General features: G+C 40.5%; 1 protein-coding gene across 4 annotated transcripts in view; it reads left to right on the plus strand.

The window, feature by feature from the left end:
• Positions 1–1,159: 1,159 nt before the first annotated feature.
• Positions 1,160–14,992, plus strand: part of st3gal1 (ST3 beta-galactoside alpha-2,3-sialyltransferase 1) — a 33,095-nt gene continuing 19,262 nt past the window's right edge. The window contains exon 1 of one of the 4 annotated variants that reach the window (XM_084422991.1): positions 1,160–1,210. The gene's annotated coding sequence lies outside the window, so the exon portion shown is untranslated. Of the gene's footprint in view, positions 1,257–14,992 lie in introns of all 4 variants that reach the window. The other 3 variants (XR_014629124.1, XR_014629125.1, XM_084422992.1) reach the window with 3 other exon arrangements.

The raw sequence follows: 14,992 nt of genomic DNA on the forward strand, positions 1-14,992 counted from the left end.
AATGCACCGTAATGAATGTAGGCTACAACCGATCTAGGGCAAATTCCAATCGGAAGTGACGTGGGCATCCTTATGCCCAACTCACTAGGCTTGTTTGAGATGAGCAAAATCTGCATACATCAATACATCATGGTTGTTTAAACCAATGAGCATTAAGCTGTGTCGGCAGCAAGTCGTTTCCCATCATGCTTTTGATCAGCGCAGTCGGTGGAGAGCAACTACGCCCGACTGCAGAATCCGACACGTGCGCCTTGCGGTCGCGAGAGTTTTTTGACATACGTCAGCATGACATCAGAGCAAGGCGGACCGCACTCGGACACATTTCTAACCGGCATGCATCTCGCGGTGATCACCGGTGATCGGTTCTGCTTAGATTTTGCTCATCTCAAACAAGCCTTTTGATTTTAAAACTCTAATATCATGTTTTATGTGTAGGCTATATGTTATGTGTGAATATTCCCAAACTATCTGACAGTGCGATCTCTTTGGGTTATGCAATTTAATTTTTATAAAAACATATTGATAAACATGTATTTGGAATGGAATTAATAACAAGTACTTTGGGTGTCTTGTTCATTATATTTATTTTCATATAAAAGCAACAGAACTTGAATTGCATCCAGTTTATTAGCAACACTGTGCACGAGCGTGAATCCCGCGATATCCATCTTTGATCTCACAGGTGTCTGATCCATTACGAGAAGAGAGACATGTCCGGCTTGCCAGCGCTTTTTTCACTCCTCCTCTCACTGCAGCCGCCTACTCTCGACTACATTTCAGGCGAGGCAAGGCGCATCTCAAACAAGCCTACTCAGAGATGGGCACTTGGGCAGAGCCCGTGAAGTGGAACATTGGAGTGAGCAGGGCACTTAGGCATTAAACATAAGCATTAAACATATTTCTTATCTATGAAACTTTATCAAGATAAATTATTTAATTACTTGAGCTGCCAGTTTAATAAGTCTCAAATGATTATTAAACAGAAAGCACAAACACTCCTTCAAATGGACTATATTAGTTGAGTAACATATAGCCTAAGAATAATGAATGAGTGCATATGGCTATTTCAAACACAGCCTGTCTCAAACCCTTTATACACAACTTCCACATCAACAGCTGCTAGCAATCATTACTAAATTGATTTGATTGGTATTTGGGAGAGATGAGCCCTGACCAAACACTTCACGCAAATGCTCTGATCCAGAATCAGGTCAGCACAATAACAGCACACATTCACAAAGACTTCTGTAAAGCACGTAAGTTTAATGCCTAAAATGTGTAAATTACTTCTTAAAGATTCTCTTGCATATCAGATGCCAGACAGTAGGCGTAGATTATGTTTAATAATATAAGATACATGGTCAGTCTACGGTGGATCATTTCCACCATGCTAATGGTGACGCTTGCTCAGCTGGTTCAGTTTCATGGCAATTAATGCTTTTAAGGACCCTTCAAAAACAAATTGGGCCCTATAAAACATCCTATTAATGAAATATTGTAATGTTGCTTGCAAAAACAGACTGAATAACATCTGACTTTATTCAAGGCCTGCTAACCTTGAGCACTTGAAAAGGTTTAGGTGGTCAGAAACTTTTTTTCCTCTGTTAAGTGCAAGCAAATAACTTTACTTTTTTGTCATAATGTGACATTTATTGGAATTTGAATGGTTGTTCTTGTCTTTTTTTACTCAGACCTTCCAACAAGATTAATTTTACATCACAGTAGCTATTGAAACAAGTGTGAAACACACACAAAAAACTGAAGAAATTATTGTTTTAAATCACAAGTTAAATATAACGATATGCAATGTACAAAGAGGAAAACTATCAAAGATAAATTCCTTTCCAAAACATTTGCTATAAGACATTCTGTAAAATAATTTGAGAACAACTTGATTTAAGTTAAAATACAAAATTCTACACTGTTAGAAAAATCTGTAGAAATTACAGTACTGGCAGCTACTTGCCAGTAACTTACTGTAGATTTAAATTGTTATTTACTGGCAACAATTTGTTCAAAATTAAATGAACATTAAAGATTAACAAGTCTTTATCTTTACAGAATAAAACTAAAATAACAGCCTCATGCAAAGCATTCTGGGATCCAAAATCTGAAGGAAAAAAAAAACAGAAAAAGGTTGATGAAGATTTCTGGTTCCCAGAATGCTTTGCATTAGATTGTTATTTTATAATTTTATTCTGTAAAGACAAAGACTTGTTAATGTTTAATGTTCATTGAACTTTGAACAAACTGTTGCCAGTAAATAACATAAATTTAAATCTACAGTAAGTTACTGGCAAACAGCTGCATAACTACAGCAAATTTTTTACAGTGTAATCTAATAGCTTTTTTTATTATAATTTTTTTTATGGAAACTTCAGTAATATGACGCAGGGACAACGTATGTTTCAGGGAAATCTTTAGAGAAAATAATGTGATTCATAAGAAGGAGGAAATAAAAAGATTTAATTTGTGAGCTGAAGGTGTGTCTGAAGGTTATTTTGTAATCTCGGTGTTAAATGTCAACAGAAACAAACAATTTCACCACAATCGTTTCTCCTTTGTAAACCCATGGTTTGTCAAAGGTGTATAAACTTGCGAAATCTATATCTCAATTGCAGCAACAAAAAAAATAAAACCTTGTGAGATGTGCACTTGTGAGGAAAAAAGTCAGAATTGTGAGAGTCACAATTATCTTTTAAATTGTTTTATTCCGTGGCAGAAACAAACTTCCATAATACCTTACCTCTTTGCTACCATATTTGAATAACTTTTTAGATCCACCCCAGATTATAATTGACTTTAGATAGTTAAAAAGTTTTGAATAACAACTGATAATATACAGATTTAAGGCCTTACTGTTTCATTAATTTATGGTTTTGCCATAATGGGTAACTGTCAGACTCAGAACATTAAATGTTTTTGTTGAGTTATGATGTAATCACTTGAACGTATTGTTGTGAACTTAGAATCGAAAGACCAGGAGACTTGGTTGTTTCTTCAGCAGGATTCTTTATTGAGAACACGAGCTGTCGGTAGCTGCAGTCACCAAGTCTGAATCAGTGAGATGTTCTCTTAGTTTATATACATTTTAGAGGCAGGAACCAAAAAAGACAGGTTTAGGAACCGGTTCTAGACTGAGAGTGCTGCCCACCCTAATTCACTCAGCATATCTATTCAAATGCTGAGACCCGAGTACAGGACTGGCAGGACTCTCTTGTTAAAACACAAAATCCGAGAGTCATTAAGAGTTTCAATAAAACAGGACTGACCGGAGTCTTTTGCTAGAAAACTCTGCTAATAATCTAAATTCAATGTAAACCTAAATTAAACCTTTTAATAAATTTGGAATCCCACATTTGCCCCTTTGAGAGTCTTAAAAACTCTCACAAAATACAAATTTAGACACTTAAAAGTTCATTCTTGTAACTTGTGTAAGTTACAGGCACATAGCAAGTTCAATCTTGTAACTTGTGTAAGTTACAGGCACATAGCAAGTTCAATCTTGTAATTTGTGTAAGTTACAGGTACAAAGCAAGTTCATTCTTGTAACGTGTGATAGTTACAGGCACAAAGCAAGTTCATTCTTGTAACGTGTGATAGTTACAGGCACAAAGCATGATCTGTGTTGTTCATCTGTAATTGCATGTTGACACAGAAACAAACATGCAATTAGGGTCCGTGAAGTTCTTACGGGTAATATTCTTTTATGGTTGGACCAGTCATTTTCTTGTGCGAGGCGTGAGTCATTTGTTGAATGAAACACTTGATACTGTGGAAGCATACGTAGAACGCCAGTAGGAGAAATAACAGCAGCATTGCTATTTCTTTAATCCACAGCCAGGGTTTACCAATCAAGTTTCCGAACCATGAAGAATTGTCTTCAGTCATCTGGTGTAATTTTGTTGAAAGATCAAGAATGTCTTGTTGGATTTTGTTCAAGTTCTCTGTTGGATCCATTAACCCGGTGCAGCACTCAGGTACACCATGGGATTAATGCTCCAAGAGTTCTTGACCACCACGTTTGAACACAAGTGAGTCCTGGAATGCAGCCATCTTTGTTGATAGAAGGAGCTGAATTTTGTAGCTGTGGAGAGCTTGGGGTGGAGTGTGTATTTTCTCTGATAGCTGGTAGCTGGAACATAAACCAGGGTGCACCTGCCGTTGAATTGGCTGGGTAGGATGCTGTAGACAGAGATAGGGTGTGCAACCCATGGGATTCCGGCTCCTACTGAAGGTTGCATGTGGCATGCAAACGTTCTTTCCAGCAAACAAGGCATTTCTTGACATATTCATCAGCTCTAAGAATATGTTGTTTCTGGGGTCCACACTTTGTGCGATGTCCATGATGGTTAGTAGTAGTACGACAATCTTGATCATGATGAGGGATGACTGAAGTTCCCGTAGGTGAATCTGCGTTGTGTATTTTTTTCTTCTGTGTTGGTTGTAGTCTCTGCAGTTGGTCTAGTTGTTTTCTGGAGGTTGGGTCTTCATATGCAGGTGTGTAGGTCAGTGCATATGGTTAAAAACAAACAAACAAAGAACAACTGCAACAGACCAGTATTCATTGTAAAGACTACAAACATTAGGGTTGTATCCTCTATTCAATCTGAGTCTGCTAATTGTGGTTCCTTCTTTCCCTATTTCTTAATTTATGAGACACCTAAAAAGGAACAGTGAGGTGAGGATGGACTATGGTTGGGAAGGGCCTATAAGGGAATCTTCACCACAGGGTTGGCCCCCGAAAGCCTGTTGCTTCCAGTTCTTCCCTGGGCACCTCACTGGTCCATGTGTCCTATCCTATCCCTGTAGGGGGAGGAACCACTTTGCAATGTGACACATGAGTCCATGTTTTCTTTCTCTGGCACAACACTGCAGCTGCTGTAATCATCATTACTTGATGTGGTCCATGCCACTTAGGTTCTAACGGCTTGTGTCTGAATGATTTTATCATGACCCACTGACCTGGGATGATTGTGTGTCCACAGTCATGTTTAGCTTCTTCCATTTTCTAATGATTGCTCCAACAGTGGACCTTTTTTCACCAAGCTGCTTGGCAATTTCCCCGTAGCCCTTTCCAGCCTTGTGGAGGTGTACAATTTTGTCTCTAGTGTCTTTGGACAGCTCTTTGGTCTTGGCCATGTTAGTAGTTGGATTCTTACTGATTGTATGGGGTGGACAGGTGTCTTTATGCAGCTAACGACCTCAAACAGGTGCATCTAATTTAGGATAATAAATGGAGTGGAGGTGGACATTTTAAAGGCAGACTAACAGGTCTTTGAGGGTCAGAATTCTAGCTGATAGACAGGTGTTCAAATACTTATTTGCAGCTGTATCATACAAATAAATAGTTAAAAAATCATATATTGTGATTTCTGGATTGTTTTTTTTTTATAGATTATGTCTCTCACAGTGGACATGCACCTACGATGACAATTTCAGACCCCTCCATGATTTCTAAGTGGGAGAACTTGCAAAATAGCAGGGTGTTCAAATACTTATTTTCCTCACTGTATTTGCAACTGATCCTGAAGCTAGTGTGCATGCTCTAGTTAAAGCTACCAGTTCTGCAGCCTGAGCTGAAAAATGATCTGGAAGACGACCTGAAGCTACCACCTCAGTGGTGGACGTTACTGCATAACCTGCTCGTCTGTTCCCTTCAATTACTTGAGCTGAACCATCAACAAACAACTCAAATTCTGAATTTTCTATGGGAGTTTCTGCTATTTCACTTGTCGCTGCGTATGTAAGCGTAACACAATCATGAGTCATTTCACCTTCATCCTCTAACACAACTTCAGTCATTGCAGACATCATACATGATGAGGGGTTCGTGACCGGTGCACACTGTAAAACAATGTTCGGGGCTGTGAGAGTAGTTAACCAATTTCCCCAACGAGAGGAAGTGACAGAAGTGACTTTTGCTTGATTCATTAGTGCGGACACTGCGTGAGGGCATTTTACATTTACCGTCTGACCTAACACCATTACTGATGAAGCCTGAAGCGCTAGATGAACTGCCTGTACTGCTCTGAGGCATGGGCCCATACCTTGAGCTACTATGTCAAGTTTACCAGAATAGTAATGAATTGGACGTAAACTGCCCCCATGATCTTGCATTAGACATGCAATCATAAAGCCCAAGTGTTCATGGACATAAAGCACAAAGGGTCTATCAGCTTGGGCAATTCCTAATGCTGGTGCTTGACATAGTGCTTTCTTCAAATCATTGAATGCTTTGAGGTGAAGTTCTTCCATACAAACAATATCTGAATCTTTACCATGGCCTTTCAACAAGTCATAGAGAGGCTGAGCAATCGAGGCATATTCTTCAATCCACGGTCTACAGTAACCTGCTGTTCCTAAAAATGAGCGTAGTGTTTTAATGGTAGTAGGCGGAGGTATGGCTTTGACTGAAGCCGCTCGATCCTGTGTAATGGATCTATTTCCTGCACCAATTGTTTGACCCAGAAATGTGACTTGCTTTTTAGCAATTTGAGCTTTGTGAAAGCTGCATTTGTGTCCTTTTTTATGCAAATAGTCCAACAATGATGCCAATTCAGTTTGATGTACCTCGTGATCTGTTGAGGCAATCAAAATATCATCGACATATTGGATCATAGTGGACTGTTTTACTGGACATTCTGGGTCACACAAATCACGTCTGACAGCCTGATGGTATATGTTTGGGGAGTTTTGAAATCCCTGGGCCAATCGGGTCCACTGATATTGTTCATGGTCAACTGTGAAAGCTAACCATGGCTGGCTGTCAGTGCAATGGTACAGAAAAGAATCCATTAGACATATCAATTACTGAAAAAATCTTACAATCTAATGGTAAGCCATTACAAATTGTAGATGGATCTGCCACTAGTGGGGTGATTTTATCAATGTTTTTATTGGCTACTCTGTAGTCTATGGTGAGTCTCCATGTCCCATTGGATTTCTTGATGGGCCATATGGGTGAGTTACAGGGACTGTTGGTTTTAACTAGCACTCCTTGCGTCAGCAGCTTTTCTACAATAGTTTTGATTCCCTGTATGGCTTCCTTACTGATCGGATACTGTTTGGTAAGCGGGGGTGGAGTTCCTGTCAATTTGACTGGTTCTACACCTGTCAATAAACCACAATCATCCTTGTCATTAGCCCAAATTGGATGATTCAGTAAGAAAGCATACTCTGGAGTGATTGCATTATTGGTAGAAATTCTTGCTGAGGAAATTTTAATGCTAGCAGATTCTGAGGACATGTCTAAAGTTAGATGTACTTGTCTCAGAAGATCCATGCCTAAAATTGCACCTGTATTCAATGGAGCACATAGCAATTTTGTCGTCAGAGTTTTCGGGCCAAATTGTACCTCTATGGGTGGGGTTTCATACAAAACAGAATCTTCACCTATTACGCCAGTTAAAGAAAGTTTGGTTTTCTTGTACGGGATGTCTAAACCTTTAGCCAATTTTGTAAGGCAAGGCAAGGCAAGGCAAGTTTATTTATATAGCACATTTCATACACAATGGCAATTCAAAGTGCTTTACATAGAAGAAATTAAAATAATAAAAGAAATAAGAATTATTAAAACAGTTTAGAAAAATAAAATACAGTACAGTACAAACAGTCGGACGAACAGTGGCACAGTGCTCATTCAGTAAATGCATAGCTAAACAGATGTGTTTTGAGTCTGGATTTGAATGTGATTACTGTAGGAGCACGTCTGATCTCCTCTGGAAGCTGGTTCCAGCTGCGGCTGGCATAATAGCTAAAAGCGGACTCGCCATGTTTAGAGTGAACCCTTGGTATTTCTAGCTGATATGATCCTAATGATCTGAGTGATCTGTTGGGTTTATATTCAGTGAGCATATCTGCAATGTATTGAGGTCCTAGGCCATTGAATGATTTATATACCAGTAATAATACTTTAAAATCAATCCTAAATTTAACTGGGAGCCAGTGTAAAGACCTGAGGACTGGTGTGATATGTTCATATTTTCTGGTTCTGCTCAGAATCCTAGCGGCAGCGTTCTGTATGAGCTGCAACTGTCTTATGGTCTTTTTGGGAAGGCCAGTGAGGAGTCCATTACAGGAATCCACCCTGCTGGTGATGAAAGCATGCACAAGTTTCTCTAAGTCTTGTCTGGAAACAAAGCATCTTATTCTTGCAATATTTTTCAGATGATAGTATGCTGATTTAGTTATTGCTTTGACATGACTACTGAAACTAAGGTCTGACTCTAGTGTCACACCAAGATTCCTGACTTGATTTTTAGTTGTTTGACCCCTAGAGTGAAAGTATGCGTTCACCTTGAGAACTTCATCTTTGTTTCCAAACGCAATGACTTCAGTTTTGTCTTTGTTTAATTGAAGAAAGTTTTGACACATCCAACTGTTTACTTCATCGATGCATTGGCACAGGGAGTCAATGGGGCTGTAGTCGTTAGGTGATAGGGCTAAGTAAATCTGTGTGTCGTCTGCATAGCTGTGGTAAGAGATTTGGTTCTTTCTCATTATTTGGCTCATTGGGAGCATATACAGGTTGAACAGGAGTGGTGCAAGAATTGAGCCTTGAGGGACTCCGCATGTCATGGATGTCCACTCAGACTTATGGTCTCCTATACTCACATAATAACCTCTCCCATCTAAGTATGACCTGAACCATTTTAGGACTATCCCAGAAAGCCCCACCCAGTTTTCCAGCCTGTCAAGAAGTATGTTATGATCGACAGTGTCAAATGCAGCACTGAGGTCGAGTAGCACCAGCACTGATAATTTGCCTGAATCAGTATTTAAGCGAATATCGTTTATTATCTTTATGAGCGCTGTCTCTGTGCTGTGGTGCGGTCGGAAACCAGATTGAAAATGGTCAAAGGATCCATTCCAGGGCTCGCAAAATTTCAAAATCGCTGGTAGCCCTTCGGGCAGGCACTCTCCAGATTTTGGTAGCCCGAAATGAATTTTACTAGCCCATATAAAAAGACTACATTTTTAATGTAGAATATTGGTTAGGAGTCAACACAATGAATCAAAAACTTTTTCAAAACACAAATATCAACAAATATGCATCTGGTTTGTGACCAGTATGGAACATGAATCAGTCGGTGGCTCAGCCCCCAATGAGGGTATGATAAAAAAAAAAAAAAAGAAGTAATGCTGCGTTCACACCAAACGCGAATATGCGTCTGGCGCGAGTGATTTCAATGTTAAGTCAATGGTAAGACGCGTATACGCGCGTCTGGAGGTCTTGCGGCGCGAATGAGGCGTTTAGCGCGGCGCGGTAGGCGCGAATTCGCCTCATTCGCGCGAACTAGACGCGAATTTAGCGTTAAGCGCGAATTGTGCTTTTTGTGCATCGCGCGTTTGACGCGAATTCGCGTCTGCCGCCCGAGTTGAAAAATCTGAACTTCTGCGTCAATTCGCGCCGCGTTAACCAATCAGGAGCCTGCCTGCTTGCTGCTGTCACGTGGTGAACTGACAGTTTAATGTTATTTTATGTTTGGCCTCAATAAATTATTTTGTAATATGACTAAAATGCACAACAAAGCAAATCTTTCACATAAAAACTCGATTTCAATATGAGAGATAGCCTACTCATTTGTATTGAATGCTATTTATTCCATATCTATTCTAGATTAGCCTATATGAAACTTTATTAATCTAATGTAAAGACACCAAACACAATTAAGTGTATAAAAACTTTTCAAAAAAAATAACAGGACAGGTTTCACTTTTGGAGGCTGCCTCCATTTATTATCAAAACAAAAATAAATGACAGATTAGGTGCGGGAGAGGGTGAACCTCGCGCCGGGCTTTACAGCGCGGGCTCGTCAGGCAGCGACCACTCGAGGCCGAGGCTTTATACGGCCTACGCTGTCCTCGTCAGCGTCCTCACCGTTAGGTCCACCAAACCTACCTCCTGGAGCAAATTGTGAAACTCCTGAAACCCTCCGGAGGTTTTGGTGGACCCGAGTACAGCGACGATGTCCCCTACGCAGCTGTTTCTGCTCTTCAGATCATATAAGAGCGGTGACTCTCTCGATTAATGCTATTGCTAATGCTCGATAAACATCTAAAAAAGATGGCCGCCAACAGCTTAGAAACTTTCGCCCCCTGACTTCGCCTTTGACGCGCGTAAATTTCGCTTCAAACTTTTGATTTTACGCGCGTCAATTTCACTCTTGACGCGCGAATGCACACAAAGTGGTCACGCGTATAACTAGACGCGGCAGGCGCGAATTTTGACGCAGATTCGCGTTTGGTGTGAACGCAGCATAACTCTTTAGTTTAGGGTTTAATGCTCACTATTAACTTGTTTCATTAACATGCAGATGGCAGGGTTTTTTCATCACTGAGGTCCCGAATGTGAGATATGCTAGTTAGGGGGGTTCGGGGGCACCCCCGAGAAAAATTTGATTTCTCTGATCTACATATGTGCATTTTAAGATGTTTTGAAGGCCAAAAAAATTGGATAACAATAGCTTTAAAACCATGTAAGTGGGCAGCTGATTATTTTTCTCTCCTCATCAGCATCACACTCCTATTCTCTTAGTTTTTCTCTTGCTCTGTCTCTTCCCCTCCTAAAGCTGAGCTTTGACCGATAGAGGCTTTTCATTTTTGTCTGTCAGTGAAAAAAGTAAACAAAGGGTCAACTGATAGGTTGATTTATGAATCATTTTCTCAGATGCATTAATTTACTGAAAGCTACTAGGAAAGCTAGGTAGCCTAACTAAGTTTATTGAATTCATTCACAATATGTACACATTCATTATTGATCTTATTCCTAATACAGGGCCGTAGACAGGGCTTTATAATCAAAGAGGTCATACATTTAAGGTTATTAGGGGGTTTAAATTTTTTATTTCTCGGATATGTCCATTTCAAGATGTTTGAAGGCCAAAAAAGGATAAGAAATAGCTTTAAAACCATGTCAGCAGGCAGTAGATGATACCTGCTCTCACTTCTTATCCATCACTCTTTCTTTTTCTCTCAGTCTCCTCATCTTGCCATCTCTTCTCCCTACCTAAAGCTGAACTTTTTTAATTTACTGAAGGCTACAAATTGTATATTAATTCTCAACATGTACACATTCATTATTAATCTTGTGCCTATGATGAAAACGGCTTTGTTAATGCTAATGTCCCCTCACAATGACAGTAAACTAATTATTAGTCACATTACATAGGCCTATTTTCAGTTCCAAATGGCGAAATTCGACAAAAGTATATTCATTTGCCTGATTATTTTTGTCATTTGTTTCACATTTATGACCTAAAAAAGCTGTCAAATATGAAATGTTTAGTTTAGCTACTTACATCTTATCTCGCACTTGACCGTAAACTGAAGCGTCGAGTCGCTCTGCTCAAATTCGCGCTCAGCAGCTTCTTGTGAACATAAAGCCCGCCTACTTTGATTTGATTGGTCATCTCAATATTCTGACATTGACGAGCACCGCAGACCAATGAGACTCAGATGAACACACACACACCCTGTCCTCTCTGTTTCTGACGTGCTCGGCGCCGCTTCGGATTGAAGATGAAGAACGTGCTGAATAAGCAAGACCTGTTGCTTTGACATCTGTGGTCATGAAGTCATTTGAGAGACTGGTGCTGGCCTACCTGAAGGACCTCACTGGACCCTTGCTGGACCCCCTGCAGTTTGCTTATCGAGCAAACAGGTCTGTGGATGATGCAGTCAACATGGGACTGCACTACATCCTCCAACATCTGGACAAACCAGGGACTTATGCAAGGATCCTGTTTGTGGACTTCAGCTCCGCTTTCAACACCATCGTCCCGGATACCCTCCTGAATAAACTAACCCAGCTCTCTGTGCCCTCCTCCATCTGTCAGTGGATCATCAGCTTCCTGACAGGCCGGCAGCAGCTAGTGAGGCTGGGAAAAGTCACATCTCGGACCCTTACCATCAGCACTGGTGCCCCCCAAGGGTGCGTTCTCTCCCCACTGCTTTTCTCCCTCTACACAAATGACTGTACCTCCAAAGACTCCTCCGTCAAGCTCCTGAAGTTTGCAGACGACACCACAGTCATTGGCCTCATCCAGGACGGTGACGAGTCTGCTTACAGACAAGAGGTTGAACAGCTGGCTGTCTGGTGCAGTCATAACAACCTGGAGCTGAACACGCTCAAAACTGTGGAGATGATAGTGGACTTTAGGAGAAACCCCCCTGCACTCCCCCCTCTCACCATCATGGACAGCACTGTGACAGCAGTGGAGTCATTCAGGTTCCTGGGCACTACCATCTCTCAGGACCTGAAGTGGGACAATCACATTGACTCCATTGTCAAAAAGGCCCAACAGAGGTTGTACTTCCTTCGTCAGCTGAAAAAGTTCAACCTACCACAAGCGCAGATGACTCAGTTTTACTCAGCTGTTATTGAGTCGGTTCTGTGCACTTCTATAACTGTCTGGTTTGGGTCAGCCAGCAAATCAGATATAAGAAGACTACAACGGACTGTTAGGACAGCTGAAAGGATCATTGGTGTACACCTCCCCAACCTTCAGGACTTGTACAATGCCAGAGTGAAGAAACGGGCAGGGAACATCATCACAGACCCCTCCCACCCCGGCCAAAACCTGTTTGCACTTCTGCCGTCAGGCAGACGTTACAGATCTCTGCGCACTAGAACATCTAGGCACAAAAACAGTTTTTTCCCCCATGCTATCTCCAGCTTAAACAGCTAAAACAGCAATTAACACCTGCTGTATAATTCATTCAGTACTTGAGAGAGAAGCAAGAGGTTTTTTTGTGTAAATACATATACAAATTTTATTTATAGAGCTGTACACACAATGCACAAATCTGTACATAACTGTTTCAGATGTATACTATAACTATTATTATTGTTTATTCTATTTATTTATGTTCTCATTTAAATGCCTGTTCTAATGTCATATATGTATGTATGTACCAAGAGCTTACCAAGAGAAAATTCCTTGTGTGTTTGTGCACACTTGGCGAATAAAGCTCATTCTGATTCTGATTCTGATTCTGAATCTGATTATAACAAGACTGAAGCGAACACTATTTCAGATAGCCCGTCGGGCAGGCTGGTTATGCATTTTGGTAGCCCGACTGGAAAACACAATAGCCCCGGGACGTCGGGCAGGCGATTTTGCGAGCCCTGCATTCAAGCTCAAGAATTTGTTCAGCTGATTGAAGACAACTTTTTCAATGATCTTGCCTATGAAAGGAAGATTTGAGATCGGTCTATAGTTGCTTAATATGGTCTTATCCAGATTGCTCTTTTTCAGGAGGGGCTTGACAACTGCAGTTTTCAGGGAGTTTGGAAAACTACCAGAGAGAAGTGAGGCATTTACCACTTCTAGAAGATCTGCTTCTAGACTGTTAAACACACTTTTGAAAAAAGATGTGGGAAGTGTGTCAAGAGCGCAGGTTGATGTTTTAAGGTGCTGTACGGTTTCTTCCAAAATGTTGCCATTAATTTCTTTGAAATCAGACATAGTAACTACTTTCTCAGGTGGTCTGATCTGTCTGACCCCAGTGCAACTCAAGGATATGCTGATCACCTTTCTGATATTATTGATTTTCTCAGAGAAGAAAGAAGCAAACTCACTGCACTTGTTGTCTGAGAGCATTTCACTGGGATTCTGGCTTGGGGGGTTTGTCAGTCTCTCTACAGTAGCAAAAAGAGTGCGTGTGTTGTTTAAATTGCTGTTTATAATATTTGAGAAGAAAGTCTGTCTAGCTTTGCCTAGTTCCATATTGAAAGCATGGATGCTGTCTTTGTAGATGTTATGATGGACTACAAGTTTTGTCTTCCGCCACATGCGCTCTGCTTTTCTGCATTGTCTTTTCATATTTTGCACTGCTGTTGAGTTTCTCCAAGGTGCTTTTTGTCTGCCACTCTTCTTCCTGACTTTCACAGGAGCAATATCATCAATTACACCTCTGACTTTTGAGTTAAAAGAATCAAGGAGAAAATCAACAGAGTCTGCAGATATGCTTGGTGTTAAGGATATAGCCTTCATAAATAGGACACTAGTGTTCTCATTTAAGCATCTCTTCTTGACAGACACAGATCTTGCTTCAGTGGCAGGAGAGATCAATATATCAAAGAAAATACAGAAATTATCAGACAGTGCTACATCCTTAATAACAATCAATGAAATGTTTAGACCCTTACTGATAAGTAAATCTAGAGTGTGTCCATGATTGTGTGTGGGTCCATGTACATGCTGAGTCAGATCAAAAGTTTTTAAAACAGTTTTGATTTCTTTTGCCATATTGTTTTCTGCATTATCTATGTGAATGTTAAAATCTCCAGCAATGGCAAAACAGTCAAACTCTGAGGTAATTGTTGATAACAGTTCTGTAAAGTCCTCAGCGAAAGCTGGAGAGTATTTTGGAGGCCTGTAAATAATAAGTAAAATGCGTGGAGCACCTTTTAACACAATACCCAGATATTCGAAAGAAGGGTAATTCCCAAATGATATTTGCTTACATTGATAGATATCTTTAAAAAGAGCAGCTAGACCCCCACCTCTCTTAACAGCTCTGCAGACACTCATAAAAGTAAAGTTGGGAGGGGCTGCTTCATTGAGGATTGTTGCACTGTAGCTGTCTTCTAGCCAGGTTTCATTTAGAAGCATAAAATCTAGGTTGTTTGTGGTTAAGTCGTTAACTAGAAGTGATTTATTTTTAAGTGAACGAATGTTTAAAAGTGCTAACTTAACAGTCGTACTTTTTGTCCCCACATCAATCTTACTTTCACATGTAATAGGCACCAGATTAGATGGGTTTGCTGTACGGCTATTGAAGGCCTTAGACTTTCTATCTTGTAATAGAACAGCAATAGAGAAAGATACAGGCACACTGGGTTCCCGCTTGTTTTGTAAACATTTGAGAAAGTTACTGTCAGAGCGGGGACCCGACACATATCACTGAGAGCTGGTATCAGTTGTTTTGGTTCACCTCGAGCAGATGCAGGAGGGTGTGGGCCCTGGCGTTGTGGCAGAGGCCG

Source organism: Rutilus rutilus (assembly GCF_951802725.1).
Source record: "Rutilus rutilus genome assembly, chromosome: 11".
Lineage (NCBI taxonomy): Eukaryota > Metazoa > Chordata > Actinopteri > Cypriniformes > Leuciscidae > Rutilus > Rutilus rutilus.